The sequence below is a fragment of the Octopus sinensis genome, linkage group LG29, assembly GCF_006345805.1.
Source record: "Octopus sinensis linkage group LG29, ASM634580v1, whole genome shotgun sequence".
In the NCBI taxonomy this organism is placed as follows: Eukaryota; Metazoa; Mollusca; class Cephalopoda; order Octopoda; family Octopodidae; genus Octopus; species Octopus sinensis.
In genome coordinates this window covers 3,818,134-3,830,633 of record NC_043025.1, presented here as the reverse complement: position 1 = coordinate 3,830,633, position 12,500 = coordinate 3,818,134, and the positions used below count along the sequence as shown (strand labels likewise).

Below are 12,500 nucleotides of genomic sequence, written 5' to 3'. Positions count from 1 at the left end.
TGTGTTTGTCCCCACCTCCATCACTTGACAATCCTGTGTTTATGTCCCAGTAACATAGCGGTTCGGCAAAAGAGACCAATAGAATAAGTACTAAGCTTACAAAGAATAAGTCCTGGGGTTGATTTGTTCGACTGAAGGCGGTGCTCCAGCATGGCCGCAGTCAAATGACTGAGACAAATAAATGAACAAAACAATATCTATCATGGCTGAATCTTAATTAGAACTAACGAAGAAATTTCAGGTGTGGAAGCCACAACTGGAATCAAAGGGCCTAAGGGTTAATTTAGCAAAGACCAAAGTCCCAGTTAGCTGAAAGAGGGACATATTACAAGATGGCCCTGCTTGATATGCAGAAAAGGAGTTGTTAGAATGTCCATATGGATGGAAGCACTCCGTCGGTTACGACGACAAGGGTTCTGGTTGATCCGAATCAATGGAATAGCCTGCTCGTGAAATTACCGTGTAAGTGGCTGAGCACTCCACAGACACGTGTACCCGTAACGTAGTTCTCGGGGATATTCAGCGTGACACAGAGAGTGACAAGGCCGGCCCTTTGAAATTGAAGCACTCCATCGGTTACGACGACGAGGGTTCCGGTTGATCCGAATCAACGGAACAGCCTGCTCGTGAAATTAACGTGTAAGTGGCTGAGCACTCCACAGACATGTGTACCCTTAACGTAGTTCTCGGGGATATTCAGCGTGACACAGAGAGTGACAAGGCCGGCCCTTTGAAATGGAAGCACTCCGTCGGTTATGACGACGAGGGTTCCGGTTGATCCGAATCAACGGAACAGCCTGCTCGTGAAATTAACGTGTAAGTGGCTGAGCACTCCACAGACACGTGTACCCTTAACGTAGTTCTCGGGGATATTCAGCGTGACACAGAGAGTGACAAGGCCGGCCCTTTGAAATACAGGTACAACAGAAACAGGAAGTAAGAGTGAGAGAAAGTTGTGGTGAAAGATTACAGCAGGGATCACCACCATCCCCTGCCGGAGCCTCTTGGAGCTTTAGGTGTTTTCGCTCAATAAACACTCACAACGTCCGGTCTGAGAATCAAAACCGCGATCCTACGACCGCGAGTCCGCTGCCCTAACCACTGGGCCATTGCGCCTCCACAATGTCCATATGGTGCAGGCTATGGACATATAAGCGCAGACAGTTACGTCATCATGTCAGAAAAATGCTGACTTACCTGTTATGATCATCAACGACAAAGATGGGTAATTTAGACTGGTCTTTCACATTCATGATGACAAATGACTACAACAACAGCAACAACAACTCCTACAGGCCAAAAACAAAAACAAAGGAATTTCAATGTAGTAATAGCTTGATCTGAAAAAAGAAACAGCAGTCAAATCTTTTAAATTGCTCTCTGTTTGTCTTGGAAAAAAGAAGGATATTTTAGGGTGTTTTAAAAACACTTTACTCTTTTACTTGTTTCACTCATTTGACTGCAGCCATGCTGGAGCACCGCCTTTAGTCGAGCAACTCGACCCTGGGACTTATTCTTTGTAAGCCCAGTACTTATTCTATCGGTCTCTTTTGCCGAACCGCTAAGTTATGGGGAATGCAAACACACCAGCATCAGTTGTCAAGCAATGCTAGGGGGACAAACACAGACACACAAACATACATATATATTATACATATATACATATATACGACAGGCTTCTTTCAGTTTCCATCAACCAAATCCACTCACAAGGCATTGGTCGGCCAGAGGCTATAGCAGAAGACACTTGCCCAAGGTGCCACGCAGTGGGACTGAACCCGGAACCATGTGGTTGGTAAGCAAGCTACTTACCACACAGCTACTCCTGCGCCTATAGAAAATTTAAGAAAATTTTACATTTACTTTCTTATATAAATCTGTGGTAAAAAGTTTGCTTGCCAACCACATGGTTCCAGGTTCAGTCCCATTTCATAGTACCTGAGGCAAACTATAGCCTTGGGCCAGCCAAAGCCTTGAGAGTGGATTTGGTAGATGGAAACTGAAAGAAGCCCCACATTTTCTATATGCTTCCTTCTCAACGGTTTGTGTTTCTTCTCTAATTCAAGTTTTAGTCCATTTTATGTGGTTTGTGCCTGATGAATTTGTTTGAGGTATTTCTCAACATATGAAACTATTAGCAGCTCATAAAAACAGGTATGTGGGGTTTGAAAAGTTCCCGGCACTGGGGAAAAGAAAATACAGAAGGATCAGTTAATAACGATTTTATTCAACATATTCCCCACTCAGATGCACACACTTATTGCAGCCGTCCTTCAGTTTTTCTAAACCCTGTAAAAGAACTCAGAAGGAAGATTGGGCCTCCAACCAAACCTTTCACAATGCTCTTAGAGCCAAGAACCTTTTAGCACCTCCTTATATTTTTCTGTGTATATCATCATCATCATCATCGTTTAACGTTCGCTTTCCATACTAGCATGGGTTGGACGGTTCAACTGGGATCTGGGAAGCCAGGAGGCTGCACCAGGCCCAGAGAAGGGAAGACAGAGAAAAAAAAACGTATATATATATATATATATGCCATGATAGATCGTTAGCTCCTACACACATTTTTTTTCTCTCCTTGTTTTTTTCTGTGTATCTTTCTGTCAAAGAGCGTAGGCTTGAAACGTAAAAGACTTGTTCTATTTCTATTCCCGAGCGCCATACTAATACATTTGTTTGTTTGTACTCCACCTGCCTCCGTCTTTCCTTCTCCTATGTTTCCGACGAAGAACTCCGCTCGAAACGTTAAACCCTCCTTCTTTCCTGAGCGTCCAATAATACTGTATTTGTTCCACGTCCTCGCGTTGTTGTGTTTTTTTGTGCTTTCTTGTTTGGATTAACTTTATATATCATCATCATCGTTTAACGTCCGTTTTCCATGCTAGCATGGGTTGGATGGTTCAACTGGAGTCTGGGAAGCCAGGAGGCTGCACCAGGCCCAGTCTGATCTGGCAGTGTTTCTACAGCTGGATGCCCTTCCTAACGTCAACCACTCCGAGAGTGTAGTGGGTGCTTTTAATTGTGCCACCTGCACAGGTGCCAGGAGAGGCTGGCAAACGGCCATGATCGGATGGTGCTTTTTCGTGCCACCGGCACGGAGGCCAGTTGGGGAGGCACTGGCAACGGCCACATTCGGATGGTTCTCTTATGTGCCACCGGCACTGGTATCTCAGCTACAATTTCCATTGATGTTGAAAGATTTCGATTTCGATTTATATATATATATATATATATATATATATATATATGTATTAGACAGACAAGTGCCCTTCCAGCACTGAATTGCAATATCCATGGTTGTTCTTGGCAATTGTAATGTAGCGAAATGGTTTCTCATTGCCTTCTTCATCGCAGCATGATGGCGGCATCAAGGGTTACCAGAACACCTTTCTCTTGATCAAGTTCTGCCATTGTCCATCACTCAAGGATCACCCACCAAAATACTTGTGCTGCTGCTTGGTGCAGGGAATGCCTAGGCCGATGCAAAGGAGGTCGAAACCTGCCCGACTGCAGCAACATCCTTGGGGGTATGCAACTTTTAATGATCCCATTGGTGCCAACCAAACAACATCCAGGCCCCCTGTTGTTGCTGTGGTTCCCCTTTCAGTCACCTTTTATGACATGCAGAGGATATGTGGGAGTTAGGCTTTTAAAGCCCCATCCCCAGGCTGTTAAAACCCCATGCCTAGGCTAAGGGGAAGCAGGGGAAGGACAAGGATGGTATAGATGTCAAGCATGATGGACTGGTTGCAAGAAAGAACCATTAACCATCAGGAAGAAGTGGAAGTGTTACAGAGGAGAGAGGAGAGAGCACTGTGGCACAAGACCCAAAATTTTCGGGAAGGGGGCCAGTTGACTTGATCGACCCCAGTACACAACTGATACTTAATTTATGAACTCCGAAATGATGAAAGGCAAAATTGACCTTGGCGGAATTTGAACTCAGAACGTAAAGGCAGACGAAATACCGATAAGCATTTCGCCCAGCATGCTAACATTTCTGCCAGAATGGACAGACAAAGTGCCTAATGAAGAAGTGATGAAATGAGCTGTGTTAATTAGGAAACTGCCTCATGAGATGGGTAATTTAGACTGGTCTTTCACATTCATGATGACAAATGACTACAACAACAGCAACAACAACTCCTACAGGCCGAAAAAAACAAAAGAACTGAAATTTTTTGTGATGAAGAAAAAGGGCCTGAAGAATTTAGTGAAGACCAGAAAGGTTGAAGGTAAAAGAAACAGAGAAGGAGAAGAATGGTATGGATGTCAAGGCGGCAAGCTGGCAGAAATGTTAGCACGCCGGGCGAAATGCTTAGCGGTATTTTGTCTGCATTACGTTGTGAGTTCAAATTCCGCCGAGGTCGACTTTGCCTTTCATCCTTTCGGGGTTGATAAATTAAGTACCAGTTACGCACTGGGGTCGATGTCATCGACTTAATACCTATGTCTGTTCTTGTTTGTCCGCTCTGTGTTTAGCCCCTTGTGGGTAATAAAGAAATAGGTATTTCGTCTGCCGTTACGTTCTGAGTTCAAATTCCGCTGAGGTCGACTTTGCCTTTCATCTTTTTGGGGTCGATAAATTAGGTACCAGTTACGCACTGGGGTCGATGTAATCGACTTAATACCTATGTCTGTTCTTGTTTGTCCGCTCTGTGTTTAGCCCCTTGTGGGTAATAAAGAAATAGGTATTTCGTCTGCCGTTATGTTCTGAGTTCAAATTCCGCCGAGGTCGACTTTGCCTTTCATCCTTTCGGGGTCGATAAATTAAGCACCAGTTACGCACTGGGGTCGATGCAATCAACTCGATCCGTTTGTCTGTCCTTGTTTTTCCCCTCTATGTTCGGCCCCTTGTGGGCAATAAAGACATAGGTATGGATGTCAAGCTTGACGAACTGGTGGGGAGAGAGAAGCATTAAACATCTGTAAGTGGAACACAGAAAACAAAGAACAGAGAATTGTGACAGGATATGACTGCCTATGTCCTCCATTCTGGACATGGTATCTGACTATAGGTCTCCTCAAGCACAGCAGGTCGTCCTACAATCCAAGTTTATCTCAGCAGGCCATCCTGCGATCCAAGATACTTTGGATAGGTTGGGGCTTCTACGTGAAGCTGGTGCAGGAAACAGCCATTAACTCATGTTAATTGTCGGGTCTTCGCAGTCATATATATATATTGCTTCACAGAGGCAATGACGAAAGACCGAGACCGCAGGAGATATGCTGTGAGTTCATGGCTCGCAGGACAGCCTGCTGTGCAAACCTTGGTTCATAGGGTGACCGGCTGTGCTTGAGGAGACCTGTTGAGTCAAGTACATCAACATCAAAATAAAAATCAAATGGATATTGTAGTTGTGATACCCGTGCCGGTGGCACGTAAAAAGCACCATCCGAACGTGGCCGATGCCAGCGTCACCTTGATTGGCGTCCCTGCCAGTGACACGTAAAAAGCACCAACCGATTGTTGCCATTTGCCAGCCTCCTCTGGCCCCTGTGCCGGTGGCACATAAAAAGCACCCACTATACTCACAGAGTGGTTGGCGTTAGGAAGGGCATACAGCTGTAGAAACCCTACCAGATCAGACTGGAGCCTGGTGCCGCCTCCTGGCTTTCCAGACCCCGGTCGAACCGTCCAACTCATGCTAGCATGGAAAACGGACGTTAAACGATGATGATGATGATATATATATGTATGTGTTTGTGTGTTTGTTCCTCACCTTTGCTTGACAACTGATGCAGGTGTGTTTACGTCCCTGTAACTTAACGGTTCAGTAAAAGAGACTGATATAATAAGTACCAGGCTTACAAAGGGTTGATTTGCTTGACTAAAGGCAGTGCTCCAGCATGGCCACAGTCAAATGACTGAAACAAGTAAAAGAATAAAAGAGTATGGGTGTACTTATGCATATATATATTATATATATATATATATATATATATATATATATATGTATATATATATATATATGTAAAAGCACCGTCCGTTCGTGGCCGGTTGCCAGCTCTGTCTGGCCCCATGTCGGTGGCACGTAAAAGCACCATCCGTTCGTGGCCGTTCGCCAGCTCTGTCTGGCACCTGTGCAGGTGGCACGTAAAAAACACCCACTACACTCGCGGAGTGGTTGGCGTTAGGAAGGGCATCCAGCCGTAGAAACACTGCCAGATCTGACTGGGCCTGACGAAGCCTTCCAGCTTCACAGACCCCAGTTGACCCGTCCAACCCATGCTAGCATGGAAAGCGGACGCTAAACGATGATGATGATGATGATGTATGTATGTATTTAAGTAATGAGGGAGATAAATTGAATATTAATTTAATTAATATCAATTTAAAACCAGTAGCCTAGCATACAAAAATCTGAAAAATCAGAGAAAATTCTAATACATGTGTATATTTAAAGGGCTAAAAAACCACTATGTGGTCAGCTGTATATAAAAAACCAAAATTCTGGTTTTTTATATAATTTTCATCTGTCTTGCCCGCATATTGTCCTGGTGTCCGCTGAATTTTCCTCTAGAGAACATTCTTTTCTTTGTAGTTTGATCGTAGGTGATCTATTTCTAGCATACGGCTGACCACCTAGTGGTTTTTTAACCCTTTTAATATACACATGCATATATATATTATATATATATATATATGCCATGATAGATCGTTAGCTCCTACACGCATTTTTTTTCTCTCCTTGTTTTTTTCTGTGTATCTTTCTGTCGAAGAGCGTAAGCTCAAAACATAAAAGACTTTTTCTATTTCTATTCCTGAGCGGCATACTAATACATTTGTTTGTTTGTACTCCACCTGCCTTCGTCTTTTGTTTATTTTCGTAAACCTTCCCATTGACTGCCTGTGTACCGTTGGCGATTTTTTTTCCCTCTGTTTTCCCTTCTCCTATGTTTCCGATGAAGAGCTCCGCTCGAAACGTTAAACCCTCCTTCTTTCCTGAGCATCCAATGATACTATATTTGTTCCACGTCCTCGCGTTGTTGTGTTTTTTTGTGCTTTCTTGTTTGGATTAACTATATATATATAGTTAATATAACGGGAAGGTTTACGAAAATAAACAAAAGACGAAGGCAGGTGGAGTACAAACAAACAAATGTATTAGTATGGCGCTCAGGAATAGAAATAAAACAAGTCTTTTATGTTTCGAGCCTACACTCTTCAACAGAAAAAAACAAGGCTTATATATATATTTCACTTTCTTATTTGCCGCATAAATCAAGAGTTAACCAATTCTTACTCCGGCCCATACACAACACCCAATTGCAAGATTGCCATGCAATAACTGGTACTTGAGTATGAAAGATTGGGTACACTACCAGCAGTATATTGGATAGGTACTATCCCTTAGTTGGTTTCTCAACATCTAACACAGAAATATGTGTGTTTGCATGTAATATGTCTGTGTATACACATTTATATGTATATATGAGTGTACATATATGTATAAGTGTGTGTGTATTCTTTTATTTTTTTTACTTGTTTCAGTCATTTGACTGCGGCCATGCTGGAGCACCACTTCATTTGAACAAATCAACCCCAAGACTTATTCTTTGTAAGCCTGGTGCTTATTATATCGGCTTCTTATACTGAACCGCTAAGTTACAGGGACGTAAACACACCAGCATCGGTGGTCAAGCGATGGTGGAGGGACAAAACACACACATATATAATAGAAATATGTTACAACAAAAAAAAAAAAGAAACTACAGGTGGAAATGTAAGGGGAAAGTAAGAAGAAAAAAGGTAAAAATGCATATTGGAAGTCAAAAAAAGTAAAGGCTTTTTACGAAAAGTAACGATATACATATATATATATATATATATATATGACGACGGGCTTCTTTCAGTTTCCGTCTACGAAATCCACTCTCAAGGCTTTCGTCGGCCCGAGGCTATAGTAGAAGACAAGTGCCCAAGGTGCTACGCAGTGGGACTGAACCCGGAACCATGTGGTTGGTAAGCAAGTTTGTTACCACACAACCAAGACACGAAAGTTTCGTGACTTGCAGAGTTTGATAAGCGCCAATACTCGGAATTCTCGTGTCTTGAGTCACTTTGTAACGTCTTCCGCTAAAATTATATATATATACATATGTATATATATATGTATGTATATATATATATATGTATGTATGTATGTATGTATGTAGATATAATATATATATATGTATGTATGTATGATGTATATATATATATGTATGTATGTATGTATGTATGTATTGTATGTATATATATATATGTATGTATGTATGTATGTATGTATTATATATATATATGTATGTATGTATGTATGTATATATATATATATGTATGTATGTATGTATGTATATATATATATATGTATGTATGTATGTATGTATATATATATATATGTATGTATGTATGTATGTATATATATATACATACACACATACATACAGATAAGACGTAATTTGGTAAAAAGCACTTCTGGTGAGAGAGAGAGGGTGTATGATATAAAAAGACAGAAAGATAGTGATAAGAAGAAGAGAGAGAGAGAGAGAGAGAGAGTAGACAGAGAGATAATAAGAGTGAATGAGTGGTAGAGACAAAGTGATACAAAGAGAGGGGGATAAAGACAGAGAGATAATATGAGTGAGTGGTAAAGATAGACAGAAACGAAAGAGAGAGAGACAGCAAGAATAAGAGAGAGGGAGTAGTAAAGATAGACAGAAACAGAAGAGAGAGAGAGAAAAGAGATATAGAGAGGAAATAAGATTGAGTGAACGGTAAAGAGAGACAAAAATAAGAGAGATAGAGAGAGAATAGAGAGAAAGAGAATAAGACGGAGTAAGTGATAAAGATAGATAGATAGATAGATAGGAAAGAGGGAAATAGAGAGAGTGAGTGAGTGAAGGCGAGAATGAGGCGAAGCGAGGTTTGTCTTTTTTCCTTTTTCAACTGAGCTCCGTGCTGTACAAATTGGCAACCCCAAATATCAACCATGTCTATCTATGCCACGTACGTTACGTTGGGCAATTTGCGAACCCGTTTCTCTGCCGTTTGCAGCCCTTTAACTGACCCCTTTCTGTCATAGTAAGGTAGATTAAGGACCAATGTTGCCTATTTTGTATATTTTAGCCCGTCTTAAGGGTCGCCCAAGTTGCTTTTATTGGCTTGAAAACGTTCACCTAGTGAGTGTTTAGTGAAAGCCATTGTGGCGCTGGGCATACGAAGCGCACGGCGGAACGACTCGACGACAGAGCAGTGTGAGAATTTTCACGTCGTTTCGCCGGCGCCAATAGCCATGGCAACAATTTTGCTCGGTCGGCAGTTAAGGCTTGTATTTTATCCGAACCTAAGCAGAAAGCAACTGGTTCGCCACGGTTCGTAAAAATTCAAAAAACAAACAAACTTACTTGCGAACTGGTCGACTGGTAGAGAGAGAGACAGAAAGAGGTCATAGACGAAGTGCGAGGGGGGAAAGGGAAAAAGAGCAGGAACGAAAAAACAACACTAATAATACAGTATCAACTTGCAAACAAAACATCCTGAACGACGACAGCAACGACCACGATCAAGACACCAACCAGGGAGAGATTGAGAGACACATTTGTTTTTTCTGCTCGTCTTTACAATGCCATGCAAATCGACAATATCGACGGACTCCTTCTTTTCGTCTTCAACGAAACCCATGAACCGGTTCCTATTTTTGGTAACAACCCCAAGCAGGCAGACAGACAGGCAGGCTGGCTAAGTTAATTGTGTATTTATATATATATACGTACATATATATAAATACACACACACGCACACACACATATATATAAACATATAATTTTTATTTATTTTTTATTTCCTTTATTTTTTATAAAGGATAGTATTTTAGGGGTTCTTATCGATATACATAAACAGATATATACCCGATATCTATTTTTATTTATATGTATATATATTGCCTGTCCCCCACCCTCCGTCTTTGAGTCTTTGTCCTTCTCCCCTCCTCCTTTTATCTCATCTTCTCCCCTCCAGTTCCAGCATGGCTGATATACAACACACATATTATTACTATATACACTCTCTCGCTGGCTTCATGGATTAAGGACGGCGATATTCTTGTGGTCGTTTCTTTACCTTGCATACAGGTCAGTGCTGCTTCTTGTTGTTCCTACTGTTGTTGCTGTTGTTTACCCTCGGTGGAAAAAAAAAATTGCTTGACAAACGGTGGAGGCAGTGGCGGGGACGGGCCTATATCTGTGTGTGTATATACGTTCACATATATCTCTGTATATATATAATGTGCCTGTATATATATATATGTGTGTCTGTATATATATATGTGTCTGTATATATATATATATGTGTCTGTATTATATATATATATGTGTCTGTATATATATATATATATGTGTCTGTATATATATATATATGTGTCTGTATATATATATATATATATATATATATGTGTCTGTATATATATATATATATATATATATATGTCTATATTATATATAATATGTGTCTATATATATGAGTCTATATATATATATATGAGTCTATATATATATATATGAGTCTATATATATATATATGAGTCTATATATATATATGAGTCTATATATATATATGAGTCTATATATATATATGAGTTCTATATATATATTGAGTCTATATATATATATGTGTTATATATATATATGAGTTATATATATATATGTGTCTATATATAAATATAGTGTCTGTATATATATATAATGTGTCTGTATATATATATATATATGTGTTGTTATATATATATTGTGTCTATTAATATATATATATATGTCTGTATATATATATATATGTGTGTATATAATATATATATTGTCTGTATATATATATATATGTGCTGTATATATATATATGTGTCTGTATATATATATATGTGTCTGTATATATATATATATGTGTCTGTATATATATATGTCTGTATATATATATAATATGTCTGTATATATTATATATATATGTCGTAGATATATATATATATGTGTCTGTATCTAATATATTGTGGTCTGTATATATATATATGTGTGTCTGTATATATATGTGTGTCTGTATATATATATGAGTCTGTATATATATATGAGTCTGTATATATATATGTGTCTGTATATATATATGTGTCTGTATATATATATGTGTCTATATATATATATATATATGTCTGTATATATATATGTGTCTATATATATATATATATTGTAATATATATATGTGGTCTATATATATATATGTGTGTGTTTATATATATATTTATATGTATTTATGCACATAAACAAATGTGTAGATATGTGTATGTACATATCTGTGGTGTGTATTTATATACAAACCTTTATGTCATGTTTTTGTTTATATCCATCTATCTATTTATCTATATATATATATATTTATATATCTATATATGTGCACACATACTTACGTATAAATATGTGTGCGTATATATTTATATGCCTGTGTCTATATCTATTTAACTGTGTGTATGTGAGCACACATTTACGTATATAGATGTGTGTGTATATCTATGTGTATAATGTCCTGTCAACCACATTCTGTTTTTGAAATTAATTACCTCACTTCTCTCGACGCATCTATATATATATATATATATATATATTATATATATATATATAATATATTGTGTGTGTGTATATAATGTGTGTATTCTGCTGTTTATATGTATAATATATAATTCAAAATTATACTATATATGTTTATATAGTTGTGTGTGCGTGGCAGAATGTATATTAATCCCATATATATTTGTGAATGTATACAAACTAAATTTATATATGCATATAAACACACATATATTTCGACTATTGGGTGGGTGTGTGTGTGTATGTATATATATATATATTATATATTATACACGTAAATATATGTGTGTGTGTGCATACGCATATGTTTGTGTATATATAAATATATTATATATATATATATATATATATATACACACATACATGCGCATCAGTTAACCAAGAATAAAAAAACCAATCACTTGATACTTCGTTCTCTATGGACGATCGATCTACAGTTTTCAAAATTGGATTGACACACATACCACACATATGTGTGTGTTGACTATAGACATATACACACACACCCACCCTCACTGACTCATAACCGTTATTTACTCACAGACCTATTTTCCATGTCAGCGCTAGTTTATATACACATATACATACATACATATATATATATATATATAACTATATATATATATATATATATATATATAGAGACTGTTTTCACTGCATACTAACATTCGAATGTTTGTATTTTCATATACGATTTAATAAACGTATGTGTCCTTATATATATATATATATATATATATATATATATATATATCACACACTATTTTACAAGCATAAAAACAGGTAGCACGCACTTTTTTATGTGAATATCGACGTTTAAGTCAATGCTTTAAAGTATATATATATATATACAACACACACACATCATAATATACCTTCCTTTTAAATAT

The 12,500-nt window shown here is 38.2% G+C and overlaps 2 protein-coding genes across 4 annotated transcripts in view; one reads left to right on the top strand and one right to left on the bottom strand.

Annotated features, from left to right (window-relative positions):
- Nucleotides 1–9,635, bottom strand: part of LOC115226093 (UPF0489 protein C5orf22 homolog) — a 52,083-nt gene extending 42,448 nt beyond the window's left edge. For 2 of the 3 annotated variants that reach the window (XM_029797072.2, XM_029797073.2), the window contains exons 1-2: nucleotides 9,391–9,452; nucleotides 1,198–1,289 (exon numbers count right to left, since the gene is read on the bottom strand). The gene's annotated coding sequence lies outside the window, so the exon portion shown is untranslated. Of the gene's footprint in view, nucleotides 1–1,197; nucleotides 1,290–9,390; nucleotides 9,453–9,561 lie in introns of those variants that run through there. The other variant, XM_036514872.1, reaches the window with a different exon arrangement.
- Nucleotides 9,636–9,732: 97 nt separating this feature from the next.
- LOC115226092 (mRNA (2'-O-methyladenosine-N(6)-)-methyltransferase) overlaps nucleotides 9,733–12,500 on the top strand; it is an 80,420-nt gene continuing 77,652 nt past the window's right edge. Inside the window, exon 1 of the mRNA XM_029797071.2 lies at nucleotides 9,733–10,116. The gene's annotated coding sequence lies outside the window, so the exon portion shown is untranslated. The remainder of the gene's footprint in view (nucleotides 10,117–12,500) is intronic.